This window comes from Cherax quadricarinatus, chromosome 1, assembly GCF_038502225.1.
Source record: "Cherax quadricarinatus isolate ZL_2023a chromosome 1, ASM3850222v1, whole genome shotgun sequence".
Taxonomy (NCBI): Eukaryota; Metazoa; Arthropoda; class Malacostraca; order Decapoda; family Parastacidae; genus Cherax; species Cherax quadricarinatus.
In genome coordinates, this window is record NC_091292.1 from 76,712,548 (window position 1) to 76,725,949 (window position 13,402).

The window sequence follows — 13,402 nt, forward strand, 5'->3', positions numbered from 1 at the left end:
TGGTCCCACTTTATGTTTTTGTTATTGAAGTTGAATTTGGTGAATGCTCCCTCGTGACTAATCTCATTATGTTGGTCTGGGGCTCCACGCATACATGTCTGAACCTCAATTATGTTGTGATCTGAGTATATTGTTTTTGATGTGGTGACATTTCTTATCAGATCATCATTGTTAGTGAAGATGAGGTCTAGTGTATTCTCCAGTCTAGTAGGCTCTATTATTTGCTGGTTTAAATTGAATTTTGTGCAGAGATTTAAAAGCCCGTGTGAGTGTGAGTTTTCATCAGAGCTGCCTCCTGGTGTTATTACTGCAACAATATTATTTGCTATATTCCTCCATTTTAGGTGCCTTAAGTTGAAATTCCCCAGGAGCAAGATGTTGGGTGCAGGAGCTGGAAGATTTTCCAGACAGTGGTCAATTTTTAACAGCTGTTCCTGGAACTGCTGGGATGTTGCATCCGGAGGCTTGTAGACTACCACAATGACTAGGTTTTGGTTCTCGACCTTTACTGCTAAAACTTCCACTACATCATTTCAGGCATTAAGCAGTTCTGTGCAAACAAGTGACTCTGCAATGTACAGGCCAACCTCCCCCCCCCCCTTTTGCCTGTTCACTCTGTCACATCTGTATAGGTTGTAACCTGGGATCCATATTTCGTTGTCCAAGTGATCCTTTATGTGGGTCTCAGTGAAAGCCGCAAACATTGCCTTTGCCTCTGCATGCGGTCCACGGATGAAAGGTATTTTGTTGTTTGTTGCTGGCTTTAGACCCTGTATATTTGCAAAGAAGAATGTCATCGGACTGGTGGTATTGTTGGTACTGGGGGGGTGAATTTTTTTCCGGCATTAGTATCTGTATCTGTTGGTTTGGAGTGGAGGCCATCGACTGTGGTTCCACTCCAGGAATGACTGGATTTGGTGTACGATTTCTGCCATTTCCTGCCAGTTTTTTTCCTTCCTGGCACTAAAAAACCTCTCCCTCTTGAGTGGTTGTGGCTACCCAGGTTTTCCCATGGCCTGGATGTTTTGTATCTTTTTGTCCCCTTTAGATGGTGTGCCTGGCAATTTAAGTTATAGCACAGTCTTTCCTGTACTGAAGAGGTACACATTTCGGGGTGAAAAAGCTTACAGGAAGGGAGTTTGCATTTTCCTGTTGTCATATGGGCACGGCATTTTCTAGGGTGATCATAGTTGCACGTCCCGTCTGTTTTTCCAGATTTCCCATGTCTGCAGATACCAAGTGCATAGTATGTGCACAGGCTTGGTTTCCGTTTGCCTTGGGTTTCTGTGACTGTATTCCCTGTTGGTGCATGTTTCCCTGTCTTACTTCTATCCTCCCTAGCACCAACAATGGAGCTCCCACCAGTTGTTTTTGGTAATTTATCCTCACTATAGGTTGTTGCTGTGGGGGTGGAGTTTGTAATGTAGTGGGTGGGGGCATTGGATGTGGCATGGGTGTTTTGATTTAGAGTGTTTGGTTGCACTGGGGTTGACCTGGTTGGGAGGCTCCTATAGGAAGTTTTGAGGGAGGCTGTATTTGATCTTCTTCCTGGGTCTGGGATCTCCTGTCTGTCTTCTCCATCCCCTCTCTTTCCTCCTTTCGCCTTTGTACCATCTCTCTCAGTTTCTGCCTTTCTTCTTGTGTTCTGTCGCGGTCAACATACGCCTTCCTGTATGCCAGCATGTCCCTTAATCGTGCTTTTTCCTGCAGGATCCTGGTCCGAGTCGCTTCTGCCTTGAAGGTCACTTTCACTGGCCAGGTTCTTTTTTTTACAAACCCCCCTATTCTCCGAAAATTTTCCAGCTGGGTCATGTCGTCTTCTCCTATTGCTTTCATGATGCTTTCAATTGCTTTTTTTCCCTTGTTTTCTTGCTTCATATGTTTCCCCTTCAACTTCCTGGAGCCCATACACAAAGACTGACGTCGCCCTTTCATTCTCCCACTGCATATCCCTGTGTATCCCCTCATTTAATTTGGTTTCCTCCACTGCAGCTTTCCTTTCTTCAGTTTCACTGGTAATGTACTTGGGCTCAGTGGCCTGTCATTTTCCCTTCTCGGGTTTCCTTGGGCTCTGTTGTTGTCTGTTAGGGCCTCCACATAAAGCTTAGCTCTTTCATTTACTACAGTCTCCTCTGATAGAGCTTCTCCATGCAGTTGTGCCCCTACTTTCCCCACTGTCCCCTTATTTGTGGCTGAGGTAGCAGTCACTGTTGTCAATCCCAAAATGTTCTTTAGTTTTTAGGCTGTTTCAGATTTTTCAGTTCTTCTTCTGAACTCTGTATCATAGCCTCTGCTGCTTTGACATGCACCTCCCACTTCCTGCTTTCCATATCAATCCTCTCTTCCATTCTCATGCTAAGTTCTTCTAGTTTCTTTTCCCATTCACGATCCCTTTTTATGAGCTCTGCTGCCCAGTCTTCCTTTGCAGCTTCCTCCTCCTGTCCCTTGGTTTTTCTTGTTGCTCTCTGGCAACCCATTTTTGTTTTATCCTGGTTGCCTCAGAGTGGGAAACCTATGTAGTTCTGTATGTTAGGTTAGTAGTGTGTATGTCAGAGTGTGGGGGAGGGGGAGGTAGTGGAGGAACTGTGGCTATGTGGGAGAGGAGTGGGGAGGGGTGGGGAGGGGTAGGGTGAACGGGGGAGGGGAGGGTGAATGAGGGAGGGGAGGGATCAGGGGAAGTAGTGAGATGTCGGTGATGAGGGGGGGAGTGTATGTGTGAATCTGGATATGTGTGTGTGAGTGTGTGTGTGTGTGTGTGTGTGTGTGTGTGTGTGTGTGTGTGTGTGTGTGTGTGTGTGTGTGTGTGTGCGTGTGTGTGTGTGTGTGTGTAATTTTGTGTGGAATTATGTGTGGGTTTATTATGTACTGAAAGGTAGGTGGCTTGTGCTGTAGAGTCTCAGTGGTCCTTGGCTGCCTACAACTTCATGTGACCTGACCCCCAACCTCCTGGGACTTGACTGGCATGTACTTACAGTGTGTGTGTGTGTGTGTGTGTGTGTGTGTGTGTGTGTGTGTGTGTGTGTGTGTGTATGTGTGTGTGTGTGTGTGTATGTATGTTTGTGTGTGTGTATATGTATGTTTGTGTGTGTGTGTGTTTGTGTATGTGTGTGTATATATGTGTGTGTGTATGTGCATGTGTGTGTGTGTGTGTGTGAGGGAGGGATGGTTAGGGGGTAGGTGGTGTGTGTGTACTCACCTATTTGTACTCACCTATTTGTGGTTGCAGGGGTCGAGTCCTAGCTCCTGGCCCCGCCTCTTCACCGGTTGCTACTAGGCCCTCTCTCTCCCCGCTCCATGAGCTTTATCAAACCTCGTCTTAAAACTGTGTATGGTTCCTGCCTCCACTACGTCATTTTCTAGGCTATTCCACTGCCTTACAACTCTATGACTGAAGAAATACTTCCTACTATCTCTCTGACTCATTTGTGTCTTCAACTTCCAATTGTGGCCTCTTGTTTCTGTGTCCCCTCCGTGGAACATCCTGTCCTTGTCCACCTTGTCTATTCCACGCAGTATTTTATATGTCGTTATCATGTCTCCCCTGACCCTCCTGTCCTCCAGTGTCGTCAGGCCGATTTCCCTTAATCTTTCTTCATAGGACATTCCCCTTAGCCCTGGAACTAACCTTGTTGCAAACCTTTGTACTTTCTCTAGTTTCTTGACGTGCTTTATCAAGTGCAGGTTCCAAACAGGTGCTGCATACTCCAGTATGGGCCTGACATACACGGTGTACAGTGTCTTGAATGATTCCTTACTAAGGTATCGGAATGCTGTTCTCAGGTTTGCCAGGCGCCCATATGCTGCAGCAGTTATCTGATTGATGTGTGCTTCCGGAGACATGCTCGGTGTTATACTCACCCCAAGATCTTTCTCCTTGAGTGAGGTTTGCAGTCTTTGGCCACCTAGCCTATACTCTGTCTGTGGTCTTCTGTGCCCTTCCCCTATCTTCATGACTTTGCATTTGGCAGGATTAAATTCGAGAAGCCATTTGCTGGACCAGGTGTCCAGTCTGTCCAGGTCTCTTTGAAGTCCTGCCTGGTCCTCATCAGATTTAATTCTCCTCATTAACTTCACATCATCTGCAAACAGGGACACTTCTGAGTCTAACCCTTCCGTCATGTCGTTCACATATACCAAAAATAGCACTGGTCCTAGGACCGACCCCTGTGGGACCCCGCTCGTCACAGGTGCCCACTGTGATACATCATTACGTACCATGACTCGTTGTTGCCTCCCTGTCAGGTATTCTCTGATCCATTGCAGTGCCCTTCCTGTTATATGCGCCTGATGCTCTAGCTTCTGCACTAATCTCTTGTGAGGAACTGTGTCAAAGGCCTTCTTGCAGTCCAAGAAGATGCAATCAACCCACCCCTCTCTCTCTTGTCTTACTTCTGTTATTTTATCATAAAACTCCAGAAGGTTTGTGACACAGGATTTGCCTTCCGTGAATCCGTGCTGGTTGGCATTTATACTCCTGTTCCGTTCCAGGTGTTCCACCACTCTCCTCCTGATAATCTCCATAATTTTGCATACTATACACGTCAATGACACAGGTCTATAGTTTAGTGCCTCTTTTCTGTCTCCTTTTTTGAAAATGGGAACTACATTTGCCGTCTTCCATACCTCAGGTAGTTGCCCAGTTTCCAGGGATGTGTTGAAGATTGTGGTAAGTGGTACGCACAACATATCTGCTCCCTCTCTAAGGACCCACGGAGAGATGTTGTCCGGTCCCATTGCCTTTGAGGTATCGATGTCCCTTAGCAGTTTCTTCACCTCCTCCTCATCTGTATGTATGTCGTCCAACACTTGTTGGTGTATTCCTTGTTGGTGTCCCCATCTGGTCTGTCCCCCCAGAGTCCTTCCTGTCTCTACTGTAAATACTTCCTTAAATCTCGTGTTGAGCTCCTGACATACCTCTTGATCGTTTCTTGTGAGTTCTCCACCTTCTTTCCTCAGCCTTATCACCTGGTCCTTGACTGTTGTCTTCCTCCTAATGTGGCTATACAGCTGTTTCGGGTCAGATTTGACTTTCGATGCTATGTCGTTTTCATACTGTCGCTGGGCCTCCCTCCTTATCTGCGCATACTCGTTTCTGGCTCTTCTACTAATCTCCTTGTTTTCCTGGGTCCTATGCCTCCTGTACCTTTTCCATTCTCTGTTGCACTTAGTTTTTGCCTCCCTACACCTTCGGGTAAACCAAGGACTCGTTTTGGTCTTCCTATTATTTCTGTTTCCCTTGGGAACAAAACTTTCCTCTGCCTCCTTGCACTTTGTTGCCACATATTCCATCATCTCGTTTACTGATTTTCCTACCATTTCTCTGTCCCACTGAACCTCCTGCAGGAAGTTTCTCATACCTGTGTAGTCCCCCCTTTTATAGTTTGGCCTGTCCCCTTCAGTTCCTGTTACCTTCTCCACTTGTAACTCTACTATATAGTCAAAACTCAGAACCACATGATTGCTAGCTCCAAGGGGCCTCTCGTAAGTGATGTCCTCAATGTCTGAACTGTTCAGGGTGAACACAAGATCCAGTCTTGCTGGCTCATCCTCCCCTCTCTCTCTGGTTGTGTCCCTGACATGTTGATGCATGTGTGTGTGTGTGTATGTGTGTGTGTGTGTGTGTGTGTGTGTATGTGTGTGTGTGTGTGTGCATGCGTGCGTGTGTGTGTGTGTGTGTGTGTGTGTGTGTAATTATGTGTCGAATTATGTGTGGGTTTATTATGTGTCTGAAAAGTAGGTGGCTTGTGCTTGGAGTGTAATGTGGATTCTCAGTGGTCGCTTGTGTCCACAACCTCTTGTGACCTGACCCCCACCCTCCTGGGACTTGACCTCACCTACTTACAATGTTGCCAATGTTTGACCTGCCACATAGCTTACAGTAAGTTACTCGCCTTGTTCAGTGGATTACCAATTGCTATTCCTTATTGAATACTTGAGTGCCTATTCTTTATCGTGCTATGAGAGTTAGACCATTCACATTCAGCTTGGCGGTTAATTGGAACCTGGAACCCCACACCCAAACAACCACTCATAGGTGGATACAGTACTTGTAGTCAGCTGTAGCAGCCTGTATTGTAGCAGCCCATTTATTTCCCCCCACCAAAACTCCCCTACCCCCTTCAGCTTTGTTTTGCTTAGGGCCAGGACATCCAACTTCTTTTCATTCATAACATCAGCAATCATCTGTTTCTTGTCATCCACACTACATCCACGCACATTCAAGCATCACAGTTTTATAAAGTTTTTCTTGTTCTCTTTTTTAGTAAATGTCTACAGGAGAAGGGGTTACTAGCCCATTGCTCCCGGCATTTTAGTCGCCTCATACGACACGCATGGCTTATGGAGGAAAGATTCTTTTCCACTTCCCCATGGACAATAGAAGAAATAAAGAAGAACAAGAGCTATTTAGAAAAAGGAGGAAAACCTAGATGTATGTATATATATATGCATGTGCGTGTCTGTGAAGTGTGACCAAAGTGTAAGTAGGAGTAGCAAGATATCCCTGTTATCTAGCGTGTTTATGAGACAGAAAAAGAAAACCAGCAATCCTACCATCATGCAAAACAGTTACGGGTTTCTGTTTCACAGTCATCTGGCAGGACGGTAGTACTTCCCTGGGTGGTTGCTGTCTACCAACCTACTACCTACATGCTACGTATGTAATAATAAATAATAATAATATTTTTATTTTCTACAAGTACATGTACAAGGCATACAGGCCTAACTGACATCAGTGACATGCTACTGTATAGAAAGCCGCTTGTTATGCAGAGCATTTCGGGCAAATTATGTCAGTTTTGTCCCAGGATGCGACTCACATCAGTCGACTAACACCCAGGTACCTATTTTACTGATGGCTGAACATAGACAACTGGTGTAAGGAAACACGTCCAATGTTTCCACCCCTTCGTCGGGAATCGAACCCGGACCGGACCCATACTACATACCCTATTTAGCTGTTACTGTACCATACATGAACAGGTACACAAGATTAAGTGGTAGCATAGATAGTGGGGTTAAATGATATTTGAGGGGAAAATTTGGATTATACAAATATTATCGGAAAAGCATAGCAGATTCCCAAATAAAGCATATTAATCGATACTGAGAAGGTCAGTAGGCAATATTTTAGGAATATATGAAGAGATACTTCTGAGTACCCCTGGGAACATTCTAAAACCCCTATTATACACAACCTTAAATGCTACACAAATCACAAGATTGGTCATTATGCCAGGTAGTTTCTTGGTGACGCTCGACCAGTGTCTACGCGCTGCGTGAATGGTAGCATACTGTATAACCCGTTTAGCTGTCACTGTAGCATACGTGGACAGGTACACAAGATTAAGTGATAGTATAGATAGTGCGGTTAAAGGATATTTGAAAAAGAAATTTGGATCATATAAATATTATCGGAAAGGCATAGAAGATACCCAAATAAGGCATATTAATCTATAATGAGAAAACTTGTAGACAATCAATATTTAAGAATATATTTAGGAAGATTTAGGAATATATGAAGAGATACTTCTGAGTATCCCAGGGAACATTCTAGAACCCCAGACTATGGTATTTAAACGAACAAAGAGTACATTCATTTCTTTTATCAATTAATGGGTTACAGAGAATAATAGGAATCATATGTATATTATCCACAGTGAAATGCATTTTGTCAAGTCACATGATTTGTTCTAACACTAAAAGAAGCCTGGGGCTGGCTATTGTATTTTCTAATTTCCTATTATTTGACTGATGAAAACCCAGAGGCCCTTTCATGTCCCATTTGGGTGGGGGGGGGTGAAAGAGGACGGGGAGGGTGGTAGAGCAGGTGGTGTCAACAAGCACTGCACTACTTTGTGAAAAAACTCAATCCTTCAGTTGCTGCCTTGCAACATTGCATAGCTCCTGATGGCGCACTGAAAAATGTGAAAGTACTTGAACTAAAGATTTCCACCCATCTTGGTTAGTCTTGCATTGTTAAAATCGCGTATCTACGACCATAGCCATCAACGACAACCCTGAGGAAGGCCCCATCACTGAACAATTAATTTTGCCAGAATCGGAAGTCTATAAGGCGATTGTGTCATTTCCTGCAGGATCTGCAGGAGGTTACACTGGAATTCGACCTCAGCACCTCAAAGAGATGGTAAATCCAGTACTCGGTGTATCTGCATCAATTCTTCTCAGCGAGTTAACAACTTTCGTCAACAATTGCCTGGCTGGGCGAATCCCAGAAGAAATTAAACCTTTCTTTTTTGGAGCCTCACTATGTGCTTTGAAGAAGAGGGATGGGGGAATCAGACCCATTGCAGTTGGAAACACTCTTCGCCGTCTCGTTGCCAAAGCAGCAGTGAGATGTTCTGCTCTGCAAAGCTGACCACGAACTTCGTTTTAAAGTCTATCGAAAACCCACCAACCAAAACGATCTTCTCCACTTCTACTCTCACCACGACACCAAAACCAAACGTGATGTAATTATAGGCTTCTTCCTGCGTGCACTCAGAATCTGCAGCAATGAGTTCCTTGAGGAAGAATGCACTATAATTGAACAAGTATTTTCTAAACTCCACTATCCTCGTCACTTCATCAGAGACTGCAGACAGCGGGCATTAAACATCTTCAACACACCCAGAGAAGACACTGCCGAGAAGAGATACATAGTCCTCCCCACCAACTCCATTGCCAAACATGTTTCCAACATCTTTTCCAATACATCATTCCAAGTATCTACCTCCACAACCACGACCATCAAGGACATCACCAGTAGTAGACAGGACAAGCCTCCATCCTCTGCAGGGGTATACATAATCCCTTGTAATGACTGCAACAAATTATATGTGGGCGAAACATCAAGAGACCTCCAAACACGTATTTCAGAACACCAATATGCAAGCAGGACTGACGATACAAGGAATGCCTGTGTACAACATCGCAATTCACACAACCATTTAATTAACTACAGAAACTCAAGACTTATCGCCACAGAAGACAACACTCAATACCGAAGAATCCTGGAATCATCGCTTATCTCTATAACCAATAATTTCAACCAGAACAACGGCTTCTATAACATAGCTGAACCACTCGCCAAGAAACTTCTTCATCGCTATCCCACATAAGAACATAGAACACTGCAGAAGGTCTACTCACAACTTGTCCAATACCCCTGCCAAGCTACCCAAGACTCTATAACTCCACCCGGTAGATCATCAGATGCATGTTCTCCACCTGACCTCAACATTCTGAACATGACTACAAATACTCCCGTACCTTCCACTCCAGGTAGATCTGTGTGTGACTTGAAAAAGCCCACTGTGTGGGTGAAACGTTGTCAATAAAGAATCACATTATACTGCATATTGACCGAGGAAAACAAAAGGATACGTAGTAGTCCTCCTGTTTCGAGTCCTCAGGTCAAGAAGGGATCGTGGTCAGTGGCTGGACAGCAGGGGACGACGAAGTTGACGATCAAGAAGACGAATGGAAAGCCAGAAACGATGAAGAAGAAAGAGACTGCTGTGGAAACTCTTGTGGAAACCTCCAACGCATTCTCGGTGCTACCCGACGAATGTGAGTCGACTACTGGGACCGTCACGACGAACGACAGCAAGGAAGGTAAGAATATTGTTGTTGTTGGTGATAGCCAGGTTAGATACATGGATAGGGCATTCTGCTTGAAGGACAGGAGTAGGAGACAAAGGGTTTGCTTTCCTGGGGCTGGGATGGAGGACATTGTTAGCCGGCTTGACAACATCATGAACGGTAATGGGATCAGTCCTATTATTTGCCTCAGTGCTGGAGGCAATGATATAGGCAAGCGTAGAAGTGAGGATTTAGTTAGAAAGTTCAGGACAGCTATAGACATAATTAGGAAGAAGGGGGGGCGCCCTGTTATATGTGGCATTTTGCCAAGAAGAGGTGTCGGTAATGAATGGTTGTCCAGAGCAATTGGTATTAATTGTTGGCTGGATAAACACTGTCAGGATAATGCAGTACCATTCATTGACAACTGGGACAACTTCTATGGTCGAAATGACATGTATGCCAGGGATGGGGTTCACTTATCCAGGGCAGGTGTGGGTTTTCTTGCTAACTCAGTTGAGGGGGTTGTTAGGACTTTAAACTAGGATTAGTTAGAGGTATGGGTTTAGAAATGATAAATAATGAGTGTGGATATATTGACTTATGCTCTGATATTAAGAATCTTAATAGTAACTGTCATGGAGTAACTCTGGGTATTGATAATTTCAGAAATTGTGTAAAAACAAAGATGAATAGGAAAAATGTGCAGAAGAAAAAACGTTTCCTGAATAAAGATTCCCATATGCTGCATAAGTGTCTCAATCTTCAACTTGTCGGTTTTTCAAACCATTCATCACAACTGTCAGACACTGCAGCATCATGGGATCTTGTTACAAAGAATTCTTCAACACTTGTTCAACCTTTGGACGAAGACCTACTTCGACTAGTGGATGGTTCCACTATGACCCCGCCTCCGCCTGCTTCACATCACCTCACTACAGTATATAAGCCACGTCTACGGCCCTATGCTGTACATTCTACAAGATTGATGGACTGAACACATCGACTCCAGGTTGAGGGACTGATTACCTCATTCTCCTCCTGATGAAGCCACTGTGTGGCGAAACGTTTCCTGAATAAAGATTCCCATATGCTGCATAAGTGTCTCAATCTTCAACTTGTCGGTTTTTCAAACCATTCATCACAGATTTCTGCTTACCATGACTCCCAAGTCTTTTTCACATTCTGTATGACCAAGCTCTACTTCACCTAGATTATAGCTTCGAGGGTTATTTTCATTACCAAGGGCAAGTAAATTACACTTATCCACATTGAACTTCATCTGCCATTTCTCAGACCAAGACATTAATTTGTCCAAATCGTCCTGGAGTTGATAGATATCCTCCTCAGAGTGAATTATACGGCCTATCTTTGTATCATCAGCAAACTTACTAATGTCACTAGTAATCCCTTCATCAAGGTCATTAATGTAAATTATGAACAAGAGAGGGCCTAAAACTGATCCTTGTGGAACGCCACTAGTGACTAATCCCCATTCAGATTTCACTCCATTAATGGTAACTCTGCTTTTTATTGGTAAGCCATGCCTCAATCCATGCTAGAACTTTACCTCCTATACCATGAGCTGCCACTTTTCTTAAGAGTTTCTTGTGAGGTACTCTGTCGAAGGCTTTACTAAAATCCAAATAAACAATATCATATTCCTTATCACTGTCAACTGCCTCAAATGTTCTATTGAAGAACGTCAGTAAGTTTGTCAGGCAGGAACGACCTCTCGTGAATCCATGCTGAGATTCATTTATCAAGTTATGCTCTTCAATGTGACTTCTGATAATGTCAGCTATAATTGATTCTAATAACTTGCCCACTATAGATGTCAGGCTTATTGGACGGTAATTTGAAGGAGTGGACTTATCCTCTGATTTGAATATGTGTCATTTTACATTATGAAAAAAAAAAAACAGTAATGGAAGCACTGTGTATTTTGCAGTAGTGTGTTAGTTATGTAGTTAGGTGTATATCAGAATCATTATGAATAGTGTTACTTAGTGGACCGGAACAGAGCCACTGATAATGCCTCTTTTTATATATATTTATATCACATTTATATACGTAACTATCTATGTATATTGTATGAACTGTTTTAAATAAAATATAAAAAAAAATACCTCTGATCCTACTGTTTTAGATAATGTTACTCAGGATAGATGACTAGCGTCAGAAAGTGTATCTGACGAAAAGATTCGTTCAGCGATGAGTCCTTAGTTTTCGAGAGTTTTTTTTTTTTATTTAAAACGTAATATTACAACATAAAAAATAAATATATAGAAAACCACCATCCCTTAACAAACAGGTATCCAAATGAGAATTCATAAGCCCAGTACACCATATGAATTACTCAACATTCCGACAGTCGCTATATACACTTGGAACCACCTAGGATGTTCATCATGCATAAATAAAAAATCAGATAAGAGCTTTGTGGCCACATATGTCATCCTAGTACAAAAATACACTAAAAGACATGCTATAAGCAATCATATACCACTATCTCCTCCACCACAATAGATATTATATAATCACATAGCTAGACCTATAGCATATATGTTTACCAACATATTTTATAATACTTAAAACATTATAACAAAATAATAATACACAACATCAATACACAATGTTATATTACAGTGGTTCAAACCCATAATAACAATATATAAATGTTACATTACAGTGGTTCAAACCCATAATAACAATATATATATGTTACATTACAGTGGTACAAACCCATAATAACAATATATAAATGTTACATTACAGTGGTACAAACCCATAATAACAATATATAAATGTTACATTATAGTGGTTCAAACCCATAATAACAATATATAAATGTTACATTATAGTGGTTCAAACCCATAATAACAATATATAAATGTTACATTACAGTGGTACAAACCCATAATAACAATATATAAATGTTACATTATAGTGGTTCAAACCCATAATAACAATATATAAATGTTACATTACAGTGGTTCAAACCCATAATAACAATATATAAATGTTACATTACAGTGGTTCAAACACATAATAACAATATATATATGTTACATTACAGTGGTACAAACCCATAATAACAATATATAAATGTTACATTACAGTGGTTCAAACACATAATAACAATATATAAATGTTACATTACAGTGGTACAAACCCATAATAACAATATATAAATGTTACATTACAGTGGTACAAACCCATAATAACAATATATAAATGTTACATTACAGTGGTTCAAACCCATAATAACAATATATAAATGTTACATTACAGTGGTACAAACCCATAATAACAATATATAAATGTTACATTACAGTGGTTCAAACCCATAATAACAATATATAAATGTTACATTACAGTGGTACAAACCCATAATAACAATATATAAATGTTACATTACAGTGGTTCAAACCCATAATAACAATATATAAATGTTACATTACAGTGGTTCAAACCCATAATAACAATATATAAATGTTACATTACAGTGGTTCAAACCCATAATAACAATATATAAATGTTACATTACAGTGGTACAAACCCATAATAACAATATATAAATGTTACATTACAGTGGTACAAACCCATAATAACAATATATAAATGTTACATTACAGTGGTACAAACCCATAATAACAATATATAAATGTTACATTACAGTGGTTCAAACCCATAATAACAATATATAAATGTTACATTACAGTGGTACAAACACATAATAACAATATATAAATGAAAACAAAACACAGAACGTAAATCGCAACACAAGGAAGCATATAGTTTAACATGCAGACATAAA